Genomic DNA, 23,231 nt, shown 5'->3' on the forward strand with positions numbered 1-23,231 from the left:
TCTATGCTATAGAGGCCTTTAGCTTTGTTAAACACACACTTGTATTATTCATCAAAAGTTGGTTTTGGGGAGGTGTGTCTAGCGCCCATGGAAAATGGCAGCAGTTCCCTGAATTTCCAGAACTGTGGCCGGAGTGGCGGAACAAGCAACTCACCCGGGGCCTGTAAATGCCTAAAAATGGTAGCACAGGCTTCATTCACAGTGGAGCTGAGGTTCCGTGACGATCGTAAGTGGTGTTTTCGACTCGCACGAATATGGTCGAGTCTGGTATCTATGAACCGCAAATGACGAGTTTAGTGGGTGTGCGCAGTTTCGCTGTGCTAACCTGAACCGTTCGTTTGTTTCGTGGGTTTCTATCTGTACCCACGGGATCAATCTTAGATACGGCATCCATTTTGTCTCTTGCCCTCAAGTAGCCAGCGAACGGACGCTGTCCGCTTCGCGACCCTGGGATTCCCAAGACTCTTGCAGAAGACATGTTTCCTTTGAAAGTGTCTTTATGAGGAGGGGGATGATACTGTAAGGCTGATGTCCCCGCTCGAGGCACATCTTGCCGTGCCGGTCTATTGTCTCAGCCGCGCATCTCATTAGGCACGTCCCTTTGATGCCTGCAGCTTGTGTTTCCCGATACCACCCCTTTTACACCCTTTCCGATCTCCCCACTGTTTCCGCCTTCCTTTGCACCTGTCCTTGTTCCTTCTTCGATCTGTTTACTACCGATTGGAATGTACTAATGGTGGGAAGATGGGTTTTTACAGTTGGGAACCACCGAATGTTTCTGTACTTATGTTCCGGACCTTGAATACATCAAAGCGACCCCTCTTGGGGATAATGATGGGAACCAAGTTGTAAACCTTTGTGTACCATGTTAACCTATGAGAGAAAACTGTATAAAAAGGAGCGATCCACAGTAGCAAATCGAATCAGATCCCGCGAACTTACATGCTGTGTACTTCACGTGACTTCTGTGTTCCCTGCAGTAAATAAACCTCGAATCTTTGATGCCGAAGGAAGTGTCCCGTGTCTCTGTCATTTGTACGCCGGAACAGGTTACCCACGAAGGTTTCAGGTGTTGTCCCCTGGCACCGCTGGGTCTTAAATAACCCAGTCCTTCAGTTGGCGCCCAACGTGGGGCTGCATCAGTGGTACCGGTCCAAGCCCGACGATCGTGAGGAACTTCGTGTGAAATCTCCGAGGGAAGGTGCACCCCGCTTCATCGATCCTGTTGTCGAAATAAGTGGCCCGACGACTTTTCCCGCGAAGATTCCCGCCTCCTGACGGCTGCGATGGACTGCTGCCCTGACTGTAGACCTGTTTTGGCGCCTGGCGTAGACCTTGGTACAGCGAGACGATTGACGGGCCTTCCTGGTGACGCCATCGATCTTTGAGTTAAGTATTTGTGGGTCGCTCCCAGAATCCTTGGTTGTGGTTGCTTAGTTGTTGCATGGTTCCATTGCATTTGTGGTTCTTCGTATTTGGTTCTTTGTTGTAATATTTAACGACTGCAGCCGCCAAAAACCGAGGGTTTTTGCTCTTTGCAGGGACTTGGTAAATCCCGTAACCCTTGAAGTTTGTGAAACTCGGCTAGTGTGCAAGATGCCTGGTCGTAGTACTTTGTTCAGTTGTTTCAGACGTTGTGGTACGGATTCCCGACTGGAGGACTCGTGTCCGATACCTCCGGTTGGAACTCCCACTTATGAGCTTTACAGCAAACACGGGTTAGGTCCGATTACCTTTAATGAATATTGGATCCGCTATACCAAAAAAGATGGTGTCCTTAGTTGGCCACCTCATGGTAGTTTCGAGACCCCGATTTTAGATAACCTCGAGGGTAAATTGTTTAAGCAAAAGTCAAGGCCGGCTATGTTTGATGCCTTTCGGTTATGGCGCAAAGAAGCCAGACAGAAAGAGATCAGACAGACAAAACGTAATCAGAGAGATGGTGTTGCTACCATTGTAAAGAAAGCAGAGCAGTTTCAGCGTGATAAGGAGGAAAAGGAAAAGGAAGTTTTTGATACGCTTCAGCGTATGACTATAGATAAATGTTATCCCGCTTTGCCAACGGAGTCGGATAAGAAGGAGGAATTAGTTGAGGATCCTTTAATGTCCTATCTTATGAAGTCGCCACCTCCGTACGCACAGGGTACCGCAGCTCCTGTGGTTCCTCCTGTACCTCCTCCTGTACCTGCTCCTCAACCTGCTCCTCCGACTGTTCCTATTCCTTTGCCCACTTCTGTTCCTACTGCTCCTCCGCTTGTACTTCCTCATACTCCTGCTCCCGCTACTGCTCCTGTTCTACTTACTCCTGTTGTTTCTTCTGTTCCTGATTCTTCTCTTGTTCCTACTCTATCGTATACTTCTCCATCTACTCGACGTCGTACTCCTTTAGTTGCTGCTAACTTTGCTAATTCTCTTGGACCTATTCCTGAGTCCGCTGGTTCGGACGGTCCACAAAGACGTAGTCAGCTTCCTGGTAATAGGGAACGTGCTGCGTTGTACAATATGGCGATGTCATGGATGCTGCACCCCTATAGGAATCCACCACGTTCGGTATTGAATACGTTTAGTCAAGTCAATGTACCGACACAACGATATGTTTTTGAGGAAATGTGCAAGGCTTTGCGTGATCAGATATCGGCTGATGCATTGGACGATGTATTAACTGCTTTGACCAATCTACCGCTCCAGTTTTTGAGCGGAATGATAGTAGGTACTAATGTTCGACGTGCTGTTGAGCAATTATTGGCTCTTCGCCCCTCTATGATGCCTCAAGCATTGTTCGTTGAGGATGTTGAGAGACAGTTAGATGCGTCTGGTCAGTACCCCATGCGCGAAGTTCCACCAGTGTGGATGCCAGGTGATGCTAATGCTAACCCCATTATTTTACCGTGTTTCCAGAGAGTATGGATACATCTCCCATGGAAACGATCGGAGGTTTTACAGGTGAAGCAATCTTTGCCTGACCTTCGCAAAAATCCTGCAGGGTATTATAAGGAATTGTCGCAGCTCGTAGATGCTACGATAATGAATCTTGCCGATATCGATATGCTGTTTGGCAATGTCGTACCGCAACCGGTATGGGCCAAGATTCGTCAGGAAGATCATGCAAACGAATTAGGTGCTGATTGGGCTGCTCTTACTGCAGCAGATACACGACAAATTGGTGGGGCTAAGCCTGAACAGATTATTGCCGCTCTCCCTCAGAGAATTATTACCCTAATGAAAACGCTTATGCCTGCTATGAGGGTGAACTGGGACAAATTGTCAGCTTGTAGACAGAAGAAGGACAAGAGTGTCTCTGATTTCTTTACGAGATTTGAGGAGGCATTTATCGATCACAGTGGTCAGGATATGAGTACCGAGGGTGGTCAGCGGTTGTTTGTGGATAAATTTGTCTCCAACCTATTGCCCGACTTGAGCAACAAATTAAAAAATTCTGAGAGTGCGTGGGCTGTCTCTACATCTGCTCAAATATTGGCTACGGCACAGTATTATGAGAATAGGGAGAAAGAAGAGAATGACCGTGCTGATAAAAAGACGAAAGAACTCAAAACTAAAGTGTTGTTGCAGCAGGCGTATCCTCCGCGTTCGAATCAGAATGATTCGCAGCAACGTAATCGATCGCAGTCGCAATCTAATAGGTCGCAATCGCGAAATGACTCCTCTTCGCAGAGATCTTCGTTAGGGTACAATCAGTGTGCCTATTGTAGACTGGAGGGTCATTTAAAATTCAACTGTCCAGTCCTCAATGAGCGTAACAGTGGTAACATATCTAGAGGAGGTCGTGGTGGTGCTCAGCAGACATCACGTGGTAGGGGTCGTGGTGCTCAAAATGATCGTTCAGACAATTCGTCAAATTCCAATAATTGTTTTGATCAACGTGGATCATCGCAAGGACGATCTGCACAGTATAACGTAGATGATTATTACGTCGATCAGGGTACTGACGACGGTAATTACTAGGACAGCCATAGACAAGGAGAGGGAGTAGTATCAGTTCCGGTTGATCAGAGAGGGCCTTACGTCGCAGTTGCCACATCGGGCGTCGTTGAGCCTTTTCTGTTGGACACTGGTGCAGCGAAAAGTTCCATCATGCATTCGAAACTCCCTGGCGCACCTTTGTCTGGCTTAACAAATGTTTCCGTTGGATTCTCTGGTGCCCCTGTTAGCAATCCGGTTTCGTGCCCTTTGCCACTGACAATTGGGCCTCGTGAGCTGAAAGCTCCGTTGATTTTGACCACTGGTTGTGGTGAAAATCTTTTGGGCCTGGATTTGCTAAAACGTTTGTATGCGACTTTGTACTGTTCTCCTGCGGGAGTGAAGCTTACTTTGGGTGAGAGAGTGATCTCTCCAATGCACTTGTCTCTCGATAAGCTTCCACCGGAATTGAGTTCTCTTCCTGCATCTTTGTGGGCAACTGGTCCCAATGACGTGGGCCTGCTTGACATCTCCCCTTATGTTGTTCATTTGAAATCTAATGTGCGACTGCCACGTATTCCCCAGTATCGAATCTCTCTTGACGGTGAACGGGCGCTGTTGGCGATCATCTATGATTTGATCGAGAAAGATGTTATCGAGGAGACCCGGGGAAACGTGTGCAACAGCCCTGTACTGCCTATTTTGAAACGTACCGATCCTTCCAAAACCACCTGTTTATCGGTAAATAAAATTGTGATTCCTCAGTTCCCTGTTGTGCCTGACATCACGGCGTTGCTGACTCTGATTCCAGCTTCGGCATCATGGTTTTCAGTGATCGATCTGAAGAATGCGTTCTTCAGTATTCCGATTGCTGAAGAAAGCAGAGACCTTTTCGGTTTCTCTCTTGGTGGTCGTAGCTTCCGGTTTAAACGTGCTCCTCAGGGCTACTGTGAGAGTCCATCGATATACAGTCAAGCCTTGAAGGGCCAACTAGATGCATTTGTGTTGCCGGCTGGTGCAGCCTTAATCCAATACGTCGACGACTTATTGGTGGCCGCAGATACTCAGGACATTTGCAAAATTGCTACGGTGTCGTTGTTGCAACATCTCTGTGACTTACACCATAAGGTGTCACCTTCCAAACTTCAATATTGTTGTCAAGAAGTAACCTATCTAGGTCACTTATTGTCAAAGGAGGGAAGAAGGTTGACCCCAGAGAGAATTGCAGCGATTGCGCGAATATCTGTGCCAACAACCCAAAGAGATGTGCGTGCCTTTCTAGGTATCACATCATACTGCAGACAGTGGATTCCAAATTTTTCATTGTTAGCAAAACCATTGGTGGCTCTTACGTGCAAGGATGTTTCAACTCCTTTACCATGGACGGAAGAATGTCAGAAGAGTTTTTCTGAGCTGCGTGACGCATTGTGTTCGGCTCCTGTGTTAGGTACTCCTGACTACAGCAAGCCGTTTACACTATACGTTCACGAGAGGGAAGGTTGTGCGTTGAGTGTCTTAACGCAACCCTTTGGTGATAAGCAGCGTCCATGTGCATATTTTTCCTCGACCTTGGACCCGGTAGCTAGAGCATTGCCGAGTTGTTTGAGAGCAACAGCGGCAGCTGCGGTGTCCATCCGACAATCAGCAGGATTGGTCATGGATAATATGCTTACAGTGATGGTTCCACATGCAGTTGACACTCTTTTGAATCGCACGAAAACCCAACACTTGACGAGTGCGAGGTTGTCTGGGTACGAGTTGACGCTGTTGGCAAGTCATATTCAGATAAAACGTTGTAATGTTCTAAACCCGGCGACCTTATTGCCAATTAGTGCAGAGTCAGATGAAGTAGCAGCGCATGACTGTTACTTAAGGACTGAGGAGGAAACAAAAGGTCGAGTGGACCTTAAAAACACTCCTTTGGAAGATCCCGATGGAACTTTGTATGTGGATGGTTCATGTTTTAAATTGCCAAATGGTGATGTGACTACTGCGTATGCTGTGGTAACATTGAACACTGTTGTCGAAGCTGCGAGATTGAATCAGAACTCTGCCCAGGCTGCAGAGCTGATTGCTTTAACTAGAGCGTGTGTGTTAGCGAAAGGGAAACGAGTGAATGTGTTTACCGACAGCCAATACGCTTTTGGCGTCGCGCATAGTTTTGGACGGTTGTGGAGAGAGAGAGGTTTTATGACGTCGCATGGTACAAAGATTCAACATGGACAGCTTGTGAATGATCTTTTGGATGCACTTACGTTGCCTAAGCAGGTAGCGATTGTTAAATGTAGTGCGCATCGTAAGGTGACGGATGATGTTGGCCGTGGTAATGCATTTGCGGATGAGACTGCTAAGGAGACTGCCCGGAACCTTAGCACTAGAATGTATGTGACGAGTTCGGTTAGGTGGCCTACAGAGACTAGTATGTGTGAGGATACCATCGAGAGTGTGAGAACAATACAGAATGAGGCCACCGAGACTGAAAAGACGAAGTGGAAAGAGAGTACGGGAAAGTTGGATGCGAATGGTTGTTGGGTTGATTTGTCGGAGCATAAGAGATGGATGTTGCCAGATGCGTATGTGCTGGCTGTTGTGACCATGGCACACGGTCTAGCACATATTAGTGCGAAAGGTATTTGTAAGTTGTTGTCTCCTGTGTGGAAGAATGATGGTATTACGCGAAATGTGCTGAGAGATTGGTTAAGAATTGCATGATATGTATGTTGTACAATCCTGGTAAGGGAACCCCTACACCTCCCGGCCATTTTGCTCCCCCTTCCTATCCCTTTGAAGTGATCCAGCTAGACTTCATCCATATGGAGCGATGCAATAACCTGAAATACGTTTTAGTTGTGGTTTGCGCATTCTCCCGATGGATTGAAGCCTACCCTCTCAAAGACAATACTGCTCTGTCTACTGCGAAAATCCTACTGAAGGAATATTTTCCTCGGTATGGAATGCCCCGAATTGTATGGTCTGATAACGGAAGTGAGTTTGTAGGGAGTGTGATGAAGAGTGTGTGTAAGGGCCTTGGAATTAATCAAAAATTCCATAGCGCCAATCATCCCCAGTCAGCAGGTTTGGTTGAAGGGTATAATGGTACCCTTAAACTCAAACTAGCGAAGATTAAGGCTACGACTGGTCTTTCGTGGCCTGACGCTTTGCCCTTAGCTTTGTTGTCAACAAGGGCGACCGTACACTCCCGAGTAGGGCTTAGTCCCTATGAAATAGTGTTTGGCAGTCCTGCGAATGTTTGGGGGTTCCCTAGACCAAGTGTGTTTTCTGATCTTGAGTACCCAATGTTGATTGACTATCTTCATGATCTGACTGCTAAACTGAGGTTAATTCACCAACAGGTTTACGAAGCACTGCCGACGCAGACGGAGGGTCCAGGCCACCAGCTCCAACCAGGAGATTGGGTGGTTACTCGAAACTTCGCTCGCAAAAAGAATCTTGAACCCCGCTTCACTGGCCCTTTTCAAGTCCTCCTCGCCACGAGAACTGCTGTCTGTTTGGAAGGGCGCAAAAACTGGGTGCACGCCACTCATACGAAAAAGGTACCTATACCTTTACCGGCGGACTCGTGGGTGAGGAAAGGCATTGCTTCGTTTGAAACAGAGAAATTCCAGACCTTTGTACCTTTTAGTGACGCTGAACCTGCTGGAAAATCCTCAGTGCAGCAGAACGACATTGCTGAACATTTGTCATCGAAAGACTCAAGATCTGAACAATCGACTGATCAACAGAACTCTGTCCCCTCATCGGATCCATTGTTTGATGAACAGACACGTCCTGGGAAAACTCGATACTTTTTGCGATCCAGCACCAAAGACTAATAAATTTTCGTTTTGTCCCTCGACATGTGCATTATCCCATTTGCCACGATCAGTCTAAACACCCGTATAACTGTGATTATTTTTGTAAATATTGAGTTTCTTTCTATATATGTGTTTTTGCTTCCACAGACCGTCGGTTCTTGGGAACTCCTAGGGATTGACTACTGCTACACAGAACGAAGTGCGTCAAGAAACGTTGCGGACGGTCTTAGGGGATGGCGTTTTCGAAGCTGATGGATTTGGAAGAAGCTCAGGTGCAAAGATTCAAACTACAGCAGATCACTCGTACCAAATGTTTTATGTTTCAAGTGTTCCTTCTGTTTATGGTTCTGTCTTCGTTATTGGCGGGTGGGGTGTATTACATGATACCGTACTTCCTACCCTCTGCCATACCTACTCCTACTTCTGAACCTAAACCTACCTCCACTGCATCCCCTCATTCTTTCCATATCTTACCCGAACACGAACAGGCTAGACGTGCGGAATTCCAAAATAATTCCTTTATTCAGCTCCTTCATCAGCATCAGTTAGTGGTTAACACTACTAATTGTTGGGTATATGGGTTAATGCCACATACCACGGATAAGGGAATTCCATATCTAGTTCTTCCTTATAGTTCCCAGGGTTCAGCTCGAGCATTTCAAACAATGTTTCGAAGTGCACTAGATTCCTACCCCAATCGAGAGCCACATCCTTCCCACTCTGGTCCTGGTTCGTACCAAAAGCCTTTGACTATAGCGATAGATGATTTAGATAGGGATATCTATGAACCGTCGCTCATCCCAGAGGAAGAGGTACAAGCCTATAGGGTCCTGAGTAAGGTCGAGTATAGTGCGCTCACTGATGAAAAACAGCTTAGAAGCTCGCCTCCGATATGGGTCGTACCCCACCTTGGTAATTTCTGTCTACTGGGTCGTGGCCGAAGATCGAGAGCTCGTCTTGGAGAGAGTGCTTGCTCCGAGACTTATATCCTGCCGATGCTCTCTTCCCCTGTGTTTCAGGCTGCCAAGGGTACATACTTTGTCTGCCATGATCGTGCGTATACATGGTTGCCCTCCAACTTTGTGGGCTCATGTTATATCGCAAATCTGTTGCCTCCGACGTTCACTGTTGATGCAGACTATCACAAGACTAGAGTTGTGAGAGGCGTGATTAGCGAAGAGTACACTGCCGGTCAAGAGGCAGGAGACTTTTTCAAGGGTTTCCTTCCGTTTTGGGGACCTATGGTCAATAGTAGGAACCTGAGACAATTGACTCGAGTGGTGGAATCGACAGCTAATATCACTGCCAGTGCCCTTGGTAATATCACCACAGAACTTCAGGCGGATAGGCTTATGATGTTACAAAACCGTATGGTTTTAGACGTGGTCTTAGCAGATCGAGGTGGAGTATGTAAGGTGATCCATTCGAGCTGCTGTATGTTCATTCCAGATAACGCTCCGACTGTCTATCAAGCCATCTCAAAGTTGCATAAGATCTGTGAGTCCATACACGTGGACGTAGGGGATTGGACGTTACTTGGGTGGTTTTGGGGCCTGATGTTGACTTGGGGTTGGAAGATTCTGATGATCATCGGAGTTGTTGTGGCGTTTCTGTTCACGTGTTGTCTTTGTGTGCAGTGTGGTCCTGCCTTATGTGGCCTCAGTGCTACGACGTGTATAAGACAGCCGCCTGTTACCAAAGGAGCTCAATTGGACAGAGTTATGTTGCAGCAGCATCTAGATGGTCTGATGAATATCGAGTATGATTCTGACTAGTGCTTGCCTACATGAGGGCAAAAGGAGCGTCTGAGGTTCCGTGACGATCGTAAGTGGTGTTTTCGACTCGCACGAATATGGTCGAGTCTGGTATATATGAACCGCAAATGATGAGTTTAGTGGGTGTGCGCAGTTTCGCTGTGCTAACCTGAACCGTTCGTTTGTTTCGTGGGTTTCTATCTGTACCCACGGGATCCATCTTAGATACGGCATCCATTTTGTCTCTTGCCCTCAAGTAGCCAGCGAACGGACGCTGTCCGCTTCGTGACCCTGGGATTCCCAAGACTCTTGCGGAAGACACGTTTCCTTTGAAAGTGTCTTTATGAGGAGGGGGATGATACTGTAAGGCAGATGTCCCCGCTCGAGGCACATCTTGCCGTGCCGGTCTATTGTCTCAGCCGTGCATCTCATTAGGCACGTCCCTTTGATGCCTGCAGCTTGTGTTTCCCGATACCACCCCTTTTACACCCTTTCCGATCTCCCCACTGTTTCCGCCTTCCTTTGCACCTGTCCTTGTTCCTTCTTCGATCTGTTTACTACCGATTAGAATGTACTAATGGTGGGAAGATGGGTTTTTACAGTTGGGAACCACCGAATGTTTCTGTACTTATGTTCCGGACCTTGAATACATCAAAGCGACCCCTCTTGGGGATAATGATGGGAACCAAGTTGTAAACCTTTGTGTACCATGTTAACCTATGAGAGAAAACTGTATTAAAAGGAGCGATCCACAGTAGCAAATCGAATCAGATCCCGGGAACTTACATGCTGTGTACTTCACGTGACTTCTGTGTTCCCTGCAGTAAATAAACCTCGAATCTTTGACGCCGAAGGAAGTGTCCCGTGTCTCTGTCATTTGTACGCCGGAACAGGTTACCCACGAAGGTTTCAGGTGTTGTCCCCTGGCACCGCTGGGTCTTAAATAACCCAGTCCTTCAGAGCCCATGCCACAGTGAGCGTCTTGCTGCACGATAACACACAAATACAATTTTTCATCAAGTGCTCATTCGAACGGCCCCGTCACCGCAATGTCCGCCATCTTTAACTTTGGTGAAATTCTCTTCATGCACTGTTGTGGCGGGTGGCACCTGAAATACTGGTAACAATGAACTTTTGACCTAAATGGAGACAATATGCACTGAGTGGCTAAATAAAACCCTCTTCACCTTCCTTTTGTGCTCTAATGTTGCTCTTTTTAAGAGCTATGGTCATTTTTAATATTCAGTTGGGAGAGTGACTTATGCAGTCTTGTGCCATCCACATCATCTTTGCCTGCCTTCCATAGTCAAAAATGGCCTTTCCCCTGCCTCATTTTGTATATTAAGAATACTTAAAAGGCTACACCTGCACTATTTTAGGAACTTATAAGCATTAATTAGGAACAGTCTTACAGAGGCTGTATATATCTTGGCAGAACTCTTTTTACCCCTCCACATGACTAGCATGTCATTGTGTTCACGGTTGCTTCTCTTTAATGTTATATACTTGACTGCAGCATTTTGCCATGGGGCACAGAGTCAAGACTGATTTGTGTATGGCAGCGTCCAAACTGGGGTGGCGTAGTGGGCAAAAGAATGATGGATTTAACCAAGATCTTTTGACTGGGGAGAATGTTTGCATTGTCAGCATTCCGTCCATCATTTGTTTGCTATATACTTGACTGCAGTATTTTGGTGTGTCACCTAAGCATAACTGGGCTTAAGTCAGCTCCAAAGAGCCTTCTTCTTAAAACAGCTGCTTTATCTTTAGCTCTGCTTTGTGATGGACAAAATAATTAAAGCTAATTACCATTCAACGACCTCAACGTAAAAAGTATCAAAACGTTCAAGTCTTCATCCACAATGCCTCCAATACATTTATCACCTAAAGGTATTCTGAAATCGGGTATTGGTTTGCCCTATGGTGCTAGCAAAGCGTCCAGCAAGAGAATGAAAAAGGACCACCCTTCTCCACCCAAACAGCCCTCATTAGTAACTATGGACCTCTTATTAGAAGAAATCAGAGATCTTTACCCTTTTATAGAAGAAACAAACTCTAAATTGTAAACTCTAACCGACAGCTGGTCACGAATGGAAGAAAGACTTACCACTGCAGAACAAAACATTCAATCTTTAGGCTCATCTAGTTTTAAAGTAGAAGCTCTTCAATCTCAGGTGACGTCACTTCAGAAACAGGTCGAAAATCTCAAAAATAGGACCAGGCAAAATAATCTCCATATTTATGGTCTGCCAAAGTGCTCAGAAGAATCAGACCCTAAAGCCTTCTTCAAATCTTTTTTTCCTAAACTCCTTAATCTCACAGAAGGATCTCTCCTTAATATTAAACGTGCCCATAGATAGGGTCCTGCATCTGCCATGTCTTGAAGCCGTGAGGGGTTATCTTGTAGTTTGTGGAATATACTGATCTGCTCCGGACCTGCAAGGTCCATCAAACACATTTCGCAGTCAGGTAACTCTTTATTATTCTCACAAGATTATGCAAAGATTACTTCCAACAGATACAAGGAATTCCTGGAACTGAGACCACACCTTCGCTCTATTGGTGCTCGCTTTGTCCTTTTTCACCCATGTATTTTTAAGGTGACCTACAACAACAAGACCACTACTTATGAGGATCCTATAGGACAGAATTGTTTTCTCAATTTATGCAGTGCAGAGACTATGGACATGTCCTTACAGCATAATAAGTGGTTTCCTCTGTTGCATCTTAGGTTTTAAAACTTGTGAATTACTTTGATAAATACTCTTTGTATATTAGGAGCTGATGTTGCTATTTATGATAAGTTGTGCTAAATGACATTAACCTTTTGTCTCTCCTTATAGGTTTCGTCATCTTATCATATGATTCATCTGTTATACCTGTTGTTTGCTCTGCGATCCTCCCCGTCTTCCCTCATGGAATCTGTGCATGTCATCTTTCTATGTGGTCTCATCCTCCCCCCCTTTCATATGTCTTGGAGTTTTTGTAGGTATGATATTCTTTCTCCCTGTAGCTCTTTTCATTGTAACTTAATGTTGCTCTAATTCCTGTTCTTGGCCTTTATCTATCCCCTTTAATTGCAGTACCTACGAGATATTTCTCTTTCTTCCTTCTCCCTTCTTCTTAATCTTTTGAGTTTTATTGTCTTTGTTTACTCACATGTATTACATGTTTCTCTTTACATTGTTTGCCTTAAGGCTGGTTCATTGTATTATTCACTTTTATCTATATTTTATGGCTTTAACAATTGTCAGTGGAATATTAGAGGCTTAAATTACCCTATTGAGAGACAATGTGTATTATCATTGATGCTAATATTGTTTTGTTGCAAGAAACACATTTTACGGAAGCTGAATCCTTAAATCTTAAGAAAAAATAGGTTGATGAAGTCTTCTTCCCACCTGGCGATGGCAAAAGAAATGGAGTCATAACTTTTTGTCATAAATTATTGCATGCTAAACTTCTTTCACAGGATACAGACGATGAGGGTAAGTGGTTATTTACCATCTTAATGATTGGGGGTGTTCTGATTTCTTTATTTATTGTGTACACTCCTACCAATGGGGATGCTTTCTTTTGGTCCCAAATCTACAGATTGACTGCTCAGAACCCTGCAATCAAATTAATTCTAGCTGGTGATTGTAATCAAGTAATTGATCCTTTCCTTTATCGGAAATCTAAAGCTTCTTTCGTACCAAGCAAAGCACACAACACCTTCTTACAAACTTTTAAGCATTTACACTTAACAGACGCTTGGAGACTATGTAACCTGGCTTCGCAGGACTATACTTTATATTCTGCACATCATCAGACCCAGTCAAGGATTGATTATATTATTACCTCACACAATATTTCCCAATTCTTACTTTCAGCAGATATAGGTCCCATATTCATCTCTGATCATGCTCCTGTTTCAACCCAGCTAGATATTTTACCCCATTCTAAACATCCCAGGAGATTGCGTTTTATCAACTCCCTGCTTTTTTATCCTAATTTTTTTGCTTCCTTCATATGATTTTTTCATGAGTATTTTCAATTTAATGCCACAGATACTTTACCCTTCCATACAGTCTGGGATGCCTTCAAGGCTTCTGCATGTGATTGTATCATTAGATACAACTCCAATAAGCCAAAGACAACCCGGGTAGTGAACGTAGAGCTTCTTTCTAAGATAAAGATGCTGGAACATTTTTATTTCATTTTTAAAACAGAAGAGTGCCTCACAGATCTTATAAATGATAAGATTAAGTACAACAAAGATACAACAGAAAGTGCTTCTCTATATTAATTAAAGACTAGTGGAGGAAAAAACAAATCAAGAAAAACTTTAGCCAATTACCTTAAGACCAAGCAGAATAAGCTCCATATTGAATCTATATTGGTTGACAGTAACAATCCAAAACACAAAGACGCAGGTATTTTAAAACAATTTTTTCAAATCTACAAGTGGTTGTATACACCAGAGATTCCACCCACAGATAAAAATATCACTATCCTTCCTCAATCCACAAACATACAAGCCCCTCGTCAAATATGAAACTCCTAGAAATTGATATCAAGTAGGCAGAATTGCTTAATGCACTTAAAACCCTCAGGAAAGACAAAGCCCCAGGCCCAGATGGTTTTACTTTTGAACTTTTTTGTATTTTGCCCAAATACTTCTCTCAAAGCTACACACTCTCCTTTCTTCTTTCACTGACTTGGGTAGCTCTTCAGGAACCTTTTTAGAGGCCATTATATGTCTTATTCCAAAAGAAGGAAAAGATGTACGTTATTCTTAAGAACGACAGGTCCATTTCCTTAGTTAATTTAGATTATAAAAAAATTTCTAAAGCGTTGGCCTTTCAAATTGAATCGCACCTCCCTAATTTATTGGGTAAGGAATAAACAGGCTTTGTCAAGGGACGTTCTTTAACCGATAACACTCATTTGTTTTTTTATATCATTTCCAAATCATCAAACTACACAGAGCCTCTTGCTGCCATCACTCTAGACACAGAGAACGCTTTTGACAGAGTGTACTGGCCTTTAATTTTCCACACAGCAAGGTGGTTTGGCTTTGGCCCGAAAATCATTTCCTTTTTTCCTTGCTTTACTCAAACACTAAAGATGCTATTTTTGCAAATGGTCTCACTTCTTCATTATTCACTCTACATTGAGGAGTGGGGGGGTGTTGTCCTTTATCTCCTTTCCTTTTAACATAGCTTTAGAACCTTTCCAGTCCAGAATAAGCCAAAAACAATCTATTACTGGCTTTATTTCAAATTCTTTACAAATTAAATTGGCAGCCTATGCAGATGATGTGCTTTTGTTTATTTCTCAGCCTCGTCTAGCCCTCACAGAGTTTTTAGAGAAAGTTCAATCCTATACAATAGTCGAGGGCTGTAGAATAAACAATGAGAAGTGTGAAATGTTACGCCTAACTAAATATACTTTTAAGGAAGACTTTTCGATATCGAACTTTACTTGGAATTCACAGCATATCAAATATATTGGTTTTGGTCCACCCCGTCTAATAAAACATCAATTCCTTAAACTTTTTGCAAATGTATAGAGAAGGTGAATACCCTTACAACTAAATGGCACCCCCTATATCTTTCATGCTGAGGATGCCTTGACACCATCAAAATGTTTTAAACTCTTATTGTCCTTTACATCATTTCTAATATCCCTTTACCCATTCCAATAAGATTATTTCATAAAAATATTGCCATCCTTATATCCTTTTTGTGGTTAAATAAGAAACCTAGAATGTCATTAATAAAATTGTCACACCCAAAATTGGAAGGAGGTGTTAATTTCCCGGGTTTCCCCAGATATTACAAAACCTTTCTTCTGAGATATCTATCCAAATGGGTGTCTGATACATCTCTTGACTCTCCATTATGGATTGACTTGAAGAGATCTTTTCTTTCTCCCTTTTCATTTCAGGAATATCTATCTTTCACAAGCAAACCACAGAAACTTTGCACGTCAAATATTAATCACTCATGTAAAGTTTTGAATGCTCTTCTTCACTCCCCGCCTCATGGTGCTGATACATTCCTCACTTCTACCAAATGGCACAATAGATTCACATGCAATAAAAATAAACCTATTTACTGGAAATCATGGAGAGACAAATGTATTATATGGGTTTATCAATTGTGTGATCAGGAAACCTTCCTTACTTTTTCAAATGCATGTTCTCTTTTTCAATTGCCTCCCTCATTTTTTACATAAATTTCTAGTTCTACGGACTGCTATATTAGAGTCATACTCCTGTTGTGTGTCCCTACCTTCTCCATCTCCATCACCAGACATTACATGGTTTAACCTACTTCGTAATACATCAAAAGCCTCAACCTTTTACACTTGTTTATCACAATCCTCCACTGAGAAGGACAAAACAAAAACAGAGCTTTCTTGGTAAGCTAACCTAGACACACAATGGCCTTTTCCCTTTTTGGATAAGATTTGGCCAAAAATTAGAAAATTATCCAGAGCTGCAAATGCTACACAAACTCTTTTTTTCAGACTTTTAATATCACCAATTTCCTTACATAAAATGCATGCAGAAATTCCTGACACTTGCTTGTCATGTTAAATTGCGCAAGCTGATTTAAAACATTTATTATTCACATGCTCACAGGTATTACATTTCTGGACTCAAGTTTGGACACAAATTAACACCATATTTCATGCCACAGTTCCCTTGTCAACTGTTAACAATTTTATGGGTAGCCTTTCCACCGGTTGGAATATAAAGAAAGCACAAGGACAAATTACTGACCTGTTGATAGCAGCTGCTTTTTAACAGATAACAAAAAATTGGATGCATGCATCCAAACTTTCATATATAGCTTGGTTGTACTCTGTTTGTCACAATCATAGACTAGACATAACCTTTGTACTTCCTATGTCTCTTGCAAACAAAAGACTAAAGTGATGGTCTCCCATCAACCAATTTTTGGATTACAGCGCAAAAAAATGTTTGCTCCTGGTCCATAAGTACAAGAAGTTGATCAGCCTCCTTGAATTTTGTTATGATGTGACTATTATAACTTGATATTTAACCCAGCTTTTCTATTACAGCCATAAGTGTGATTCTATTTGTTAATTTCAGCACATATGTTATTATTGATATTCTTCCTGATTGTAATTTTTGATGTTACAATACGTGAAACATTAATGCTTTCTCCACTTGCATTCAATAAACTCATCTTTCGAATTTAAATAAAAGTTGAGTTTGGGAAGGTGAGGCTCCCTGATCCCACCCACCTTGTGATAATTTGAGAAAGGGTGGACCTGGGACTTTGCTGATTGGCGTGCAGCCCCATAGTGCACCACGGTTGAAACCTAGGGGCATGTTTACAAGCCTGTTGTGCCACTGAAGTGTCACTTTTTTTGACGCTCCAGTGGTGCAGTGTGCTATACACAAGGCCACAAAAAGCAACTCTGCATGACTTTTCATGGCCTTGTAAATATGGCCCCTTTCAATCATAACTCTGCATGAAAGGGGTGTTTCATAGGTGTTGCAGTGGGGGGTTTTACATGCAACCCCCATGTATACTGACGCATTCCGAGATTTACAACGTTTGTTAAACCTGGGAATGTGTCAGATTCTAACACCTCCCCAAGGTAGGCGTAACATTTTTCCTTGTTTTTTCCTCTTTAAATGTGTGCTGCATTCTGCAGCACACATAGAAGGAGGAAAATACCATCAATTATTGTTTTAGTGCAGGAAGGTGTCCCTTCCTGCACAAAAACAATCATCCTTGCAACCCAGGCACCCTTACACCGGGGTGCAAATGTGCCTGCATTGATGCCAGGCAGCTTATTGTGAGCCAGCACAGAGGAAAGCATAGGGATGTGTCGTAGTGTTGTAAATATGATGCATCCCTGCACTTTCCCAATGATGCAGCTTGGCACACAAGATGGCTTGAGGTTCCTCGCTGCATCATTATCTTGTAAATATGCCCCCTAGCGTTTCCATGCAGACTCTACCACCAATACTGCTGTCTGTCAACACTGGGGGTGACACTTAGATGCGAAAGTCCAGTGAAGTTACATCTCTGACCTTACCAGACCTGCAATATTGGTGCGACGTTTGCCACAGATGCATCCATATGCAAGTATCAGCCACCACACAGATTTACAGACTCAGATTGAAGGATATTGCTCAGTTAACAATCCCTAGTAAAAAATAGTGTATACAAATACTTTTTATTAATGACATGTGCTTAAATAATGAATGCAGAAATCAGGAAGGGCACAGCCCCAAAACTCATATTGAGGAGCCCCCATTAGTTATACTAGAAGATTAAACTAAAGTTTGATTTAGGGAAGAATGGTAACAGGAAATTAACTGTGGCATTTTTCATGGATGATGTACATATTGCATAACCTTTTACAACTCTTCAATTGATTGTAGTGTAGAACATTTAGGGAATATCAAGGTCACACAATATTGTGAACAGAATATCGAAGACTGAAATATAGAGACAGTACGTGCACAGAAGGAGGCATTGATTTAGCATTTGTCACTCCACATCTACATACCTTCAAGATATATGTATCAGCAATGCATGTATACTGTGTATGATGAAATAGGTACAGAAAATATATACATATTTACCTGTCAATATTTTGGCCCTTGATATTCTTGTTGCAATATTGTGTGAGATCGATACTCCCTACTTGATATTCCAATACCACACCGCTTGAATGGAATTTGGTCAGTCTTTTGCCGGAAAATAAATTGAATATCTCTAAAATCTGGGAAACACCAATTCCAGAAAGTTAGAGTAACTCCACATCCCCAGCATTATAGGGTGACTCCTAATGTTGGTACCTTGGATTTGGAGGTGAAAAATTCACCACCCGGCATCAGTATTGCTGATAATTCCATAAGAGGTGCACCAGTCCAGGTTCTGATCTGATGAATTTGAAACTTTCTATTAGTTGGCTCAGCGGTGAATAGAAAAACTCCTCACATTTTTGGGCAGAGAATCCACCAGCCTAGGGTAATTCAGGTCATTCACCTCTTAAAGTGGTTCAGGGTCTTAAGACAGCGGGGTTCAATCATTCATGATATGATTGGACAAAAGTCGCATCGAGCTACACTCGTCTTAATTTGCTTGAGGAGAAGATTGATTAAGGAGCCTTGTTGAAAATCAGTCCACGGTGCATTTTTTAGTCATGTGTATACATAACGTTCGCACGATGGGAAGAAAATACATAATGACCTTTATAGAATAAGAAGGCAGCATTAAAAATAAATTAAGCATTAACTTGTTTTTTATTTTCAAATATTGTGGCCCATATGGAGCTTTATTAACACAGATGTGTCTTCCCTGAATGCAGATCTCCGATACCTGTTAAAGTCCGTGTGTGCTGTTGCCATGGAAACTGCCAGCTCTCATCCTGCTGCTTCCTCGAGATACAGACTGATGGTTCACACATTTATTGACACGGGCCTCAGCTTTATCCGATAAAGGACAGAGACAGATACACTATTCAACCATAAGTGCTTTGGCTGTGTTTAATTGATAAAACATTGATTAAAAAAAATCAGAAATCCATTAGCATTCATTACTTTTTACTCTTCCCCCAGTAATAAGAAGGCTGCTCCGGGAACGCATTCACTCACTTATCTGATAAAATTAGGGATGCGTTAGATGTTCTGTACTGGCAGTTGAAGCAGGGCATACAAATTCATGTATACTCTAACCAAATCACTACTTTGTGGCAAAAAGATAAGTCACATCAAGGGCTTTTTTTATGATTTCAGACAGTTACATTTTAATTGCTTGAAAGGCTTTGTAGGTTTGAAGATGTTATTGGTTCTTTATTTACCTTCATATCCAGTTGAAAACGCTTGCTTTTATTGCTCGGCATATGTTCTGGCATTTGCAAAAGATTCCCAATGTCAGCTTATAATACTGAAGGCTCAGGATTTAATAACTTGACGGAAACTCACTTTATCTTTGAAGGTCTATCAATGGCAAAGTGATTTCTGCATCGAGTTATTTCACCTGGTTAGTTAGTGGCTTCTCTTTTTGCAGTTTATGGATGACAGCAGCAAAATGCCATTAAACAAAATCTGCTAAAGCAATCCCTCTGGAGTTAGATGTTAAAATGGTTTTATTATAAGAAGTGCTTTGATTTTACCACTAGCCAGGGCTTTAAATGGGCCGGTACTCACCAGTACTGAGTACCGGCACTCAGTTTTCTCCCCCTGAGTACCGGAACTTATTTTTGGGAAAGGAGGGCTCAGGCCCTGAGGTACGGGTACGTGCAACAGATGGTGCGTGTTCATGTGCTGATCTGGCTGACAACAGCCTGTATATTTCTGCGCTGAGTCGCTCCTGCAGTTTTAGGTTTTTGTAAAGTGCCCTAGCCCATTGGGATCAAAGGGCTTCAGACACCGCCATCCCCCTCCCACTGTCCTGTGGCAGCCCGGGATGAGACAGCTTCCTGGGTGCGCACAAAGTCGCACCTGAGTACTTCCCAGGTCTTTAAAAGACCAATTGCTTTTTAATGAGGCTTTGTTGTTTCTCACTGCTGCATATTGCTGAAAGAATTAACCCCACCCTGAAATTTGACTCTAGTTGCACCTCTGGTTCTCATTGGCATTGCAACAAGAATGAGGATATGGTCAGAGGTGCCCAGAGTGGAACTGAAGAACCAGGGTCGAATCCCGACGTCCGCTCATCATCCTGTGGTTCTGGACAACTCCCTTAACCAGTGATCTTAAAAAAGTAAGCTTTAATTCAAATGTTAAGATTGTATGTAAATCGCTTAAATGCCCATGGTCCAAATTTACTCAATATCAAACTGCCAAAAATTAGGCCCTGCACATATGACATAGAAGCTGATGCTTGCCATGTCTCTTATGTAAGGAGGCAGTTTGATTTTGCGTGACTTTGGCCCATGGGCATTTAAGCGCTTTACATGACAATCATAGCATTTGCATTAAAGCTTACGTATGTGGCTACTATTAAATTCCTGGCTCACAGACATGCCCGCAGACACGCCCCTAAATACCTACCCAGTATAATTAGTGAGTACCAGCACTTCTAATTTCCCATTTAAAGCACTGCCACTAGCAATGCTCAATTTGCAGAATGAATACAGGTGAAAGCTTTGCTCAGAATCCTGCAGCCGGTTCAATTAAATGTCGGCGAGGCCAAGGCTGCGTGATCACAAATCCACCTCGTGCCTCTTTCGTCACCACCAGACACTGCCTACCCCCTTTATATAACTCTTGCAGGTTTCTACTTTCTCCCTTGTGACGGTTTTACCATCATTCTCTTACTCCGTCTTTCATTTTCTGTGTTTTCTCTGTCTTTCTCTCACAAATTTCTAATTCGAAAAATAAGTGCTGGTGAATAAGTGCAGACGATTGCCCAACAGCAACCATTGGCTCAAATTAAGCGCTGATCCCTAGTGTATCATAATACAAACATTCGCCTTTGATATCCACCAGATTTAGGAAGCGCTTTTATACTCCTATAGTTTTTATGCCAGGAAAGTTCAACAGTGAAAGTTCCCAAGGCAAATGTCTAGTTTATGAGTGCCTACTTAAGTCTGACAGGCAGGTAAGTGGAATTACTCGTCGCATTGAAATCACAGGGTATACAGTAAATTTGCAGCCCCGGTGTCTTTCACTGAGAGACTTCCGCTGCTCAGACTTCTTGGTTTACAATATTTGGCATTTCCTTTCCTTCAGCTAACACAAAATATTTAAAGATTCGGGATTGCCCTAGTGGTGAAGGTGCCACGATGGAGGAGATACGTTTCATGTGCTGAGCTTTCTCTCTAGGGCTGGACTGGGGAACGAAAAGCTGTCCTGCAAAAATTGCCAAAGCAGCTCTTCTCCTTTGTCTCCTTGCTCTATCACGTCTTTTTCCTTACATTCTCTTTCTTCCCTTTTCCTCTCTCTCATCTCCTTCTCTGATCACTTTCCCTTTACTGTCACCCTCCTTCTCTCTCCAGAAGAAGTGCTTAGCAAGTGTGTGCCTTGGACATGGTAGCAGCCACAAACCTTGGAGGGCTGATGAGGTGTTCTGATTGGGGAGGCATGTGCTCAGTGTAGGATATATTCCAGGGTAGGGTGTTTGATGCTCTCATTTGGCTGCGTTAAATTTAAAAAAAATGTTCTGAAGACTCAATCTCCAACAAGGCTACTTCCTCAGCATATGGCTGTTCATAATAATTCTTAAAAATATTCAGCACTTCCACCAATGATTCGTGAACTAGACCTATGTGGTCTCTGATCTTTGAGATTTGATTGGTTACTTCTAGCTGCAGCAAGCGCTTTGCTGGTACTCTCCCAGTACTTTCCCCCAGCTCATATGATTCATCCCTGTATTGCATAAAATTGGCAGCCACCACCACCCCAAAATGTTGATAGATTTTAGACTTTAAAATAGCTATTGTCTGTTGACAACCTTGGATATCTTGACCCTTAGTCACTTTATCCATGAGTTGATATTTGGCCACTCTTAGTTGTCTTTTGATGAGAGAGAGAGAAGCTCAGAGTTTCCCCTCGGACTCCTGCCTTAAAAGAATCCCAGACTACGGCATCTAGGGCTGTGCCTCTTTTGATGTAAAAAAATTCTGAAATCCATTTGGCCATATGGTCGCGATATGCTTGGTCATATAAAAGCTTTCTTTCAAAGGTCCAAGGCTTCCGAGCTCTAGTAGCACCAGTCGACGGAAATTCAACTACTAAAGGGTTATGGTCTGAGACAGCCCTCGGGAAGCTCTCAGTTTTGATTATTTCAGCAAGATCGTTTGAAACAAAACAATAATCTAGCTTGACTAGTTTATTATTGGGAGGGCGGAATAAAAGGTAAAGCCTGGATCACATGGCCCATGTTTATACCAACTATCCACCAAGCCTTGTTCTCTCACCAAAACTTGCAGAGCCTTGAAGACCTTCCCTTTCCTACCCTGATATGGTAGATCAACATTTAAATGAAAGTGGCTATCTAAGTGAATATTAAAATCACCACAGAGAATCAGGGAGAGTGGCCAGAAAGCAAGCATAATACGTAAATATTCCAATATCTCAGATCATCTACATTGGACCCATAGATGGAGCAAATCATAAAAGAGACATTATCAGCTACTGACTTATATTCTGCAGTAGCCCACTGCCCAAGCTTATCTTCCTTGGCTCGTTTGCAACATGTCTATACCTTTTCTTGCTACAATTGCCACACCTCTAGTTGTTGTCCCCTGATGAGTACATGCTAATATATTGTATCCCAAATTTCTCAGCCACCATTGTTTACTCCAAGGTATATGGGGTTCTTGGAGGCGCACTAGATTAACCTGAATAAATCGAAGGCTCTTGGCCATTGTGCCCCTTCTTTTTTTATCATTAGCCACAGATATTGAATCAGCAGTTCTGACTTTTACCTCCCATCCTTATGTTTAAAATCCTCCAACCTAGGTCTTTCCATACCATACATTAGATTACTACTTTTTACAATAATCATTTAATTATTCCATACAAAATGAAGAACGCTGTGACAAATATGAAAGGAAAAATCCCCAATCACTTGCCCCCTCTACCTTCCCACCGCCCCAGAGCCTTCCTACCCCCATCCATCACACCCCCCACCCTGCTCACACCACCTTCACAGACAGTTGGACCAACCAGGTCCGGTAATGGAGTGGAACTCTACAACCGCTTTTGCCCAGACTGCAAGACTATGGCTACCTCACCAGGCTACACAGAGTAAAGAAAAAA

Source organism: Lissotriton vulgaris, chromosome 3_1 (genome assembly GCF_964263255.1).
Source record: "Lissotriton vulgaris chromosome 3_1, aLisVul1.2, whole genome shotgun sequence".
Taxonomy (NCBI): Eukaryota; Metazoa; Chordata; class Amphibia; order Caudata; family Salamandridae; genus Lissotriton; species Lissotriton vulgaris.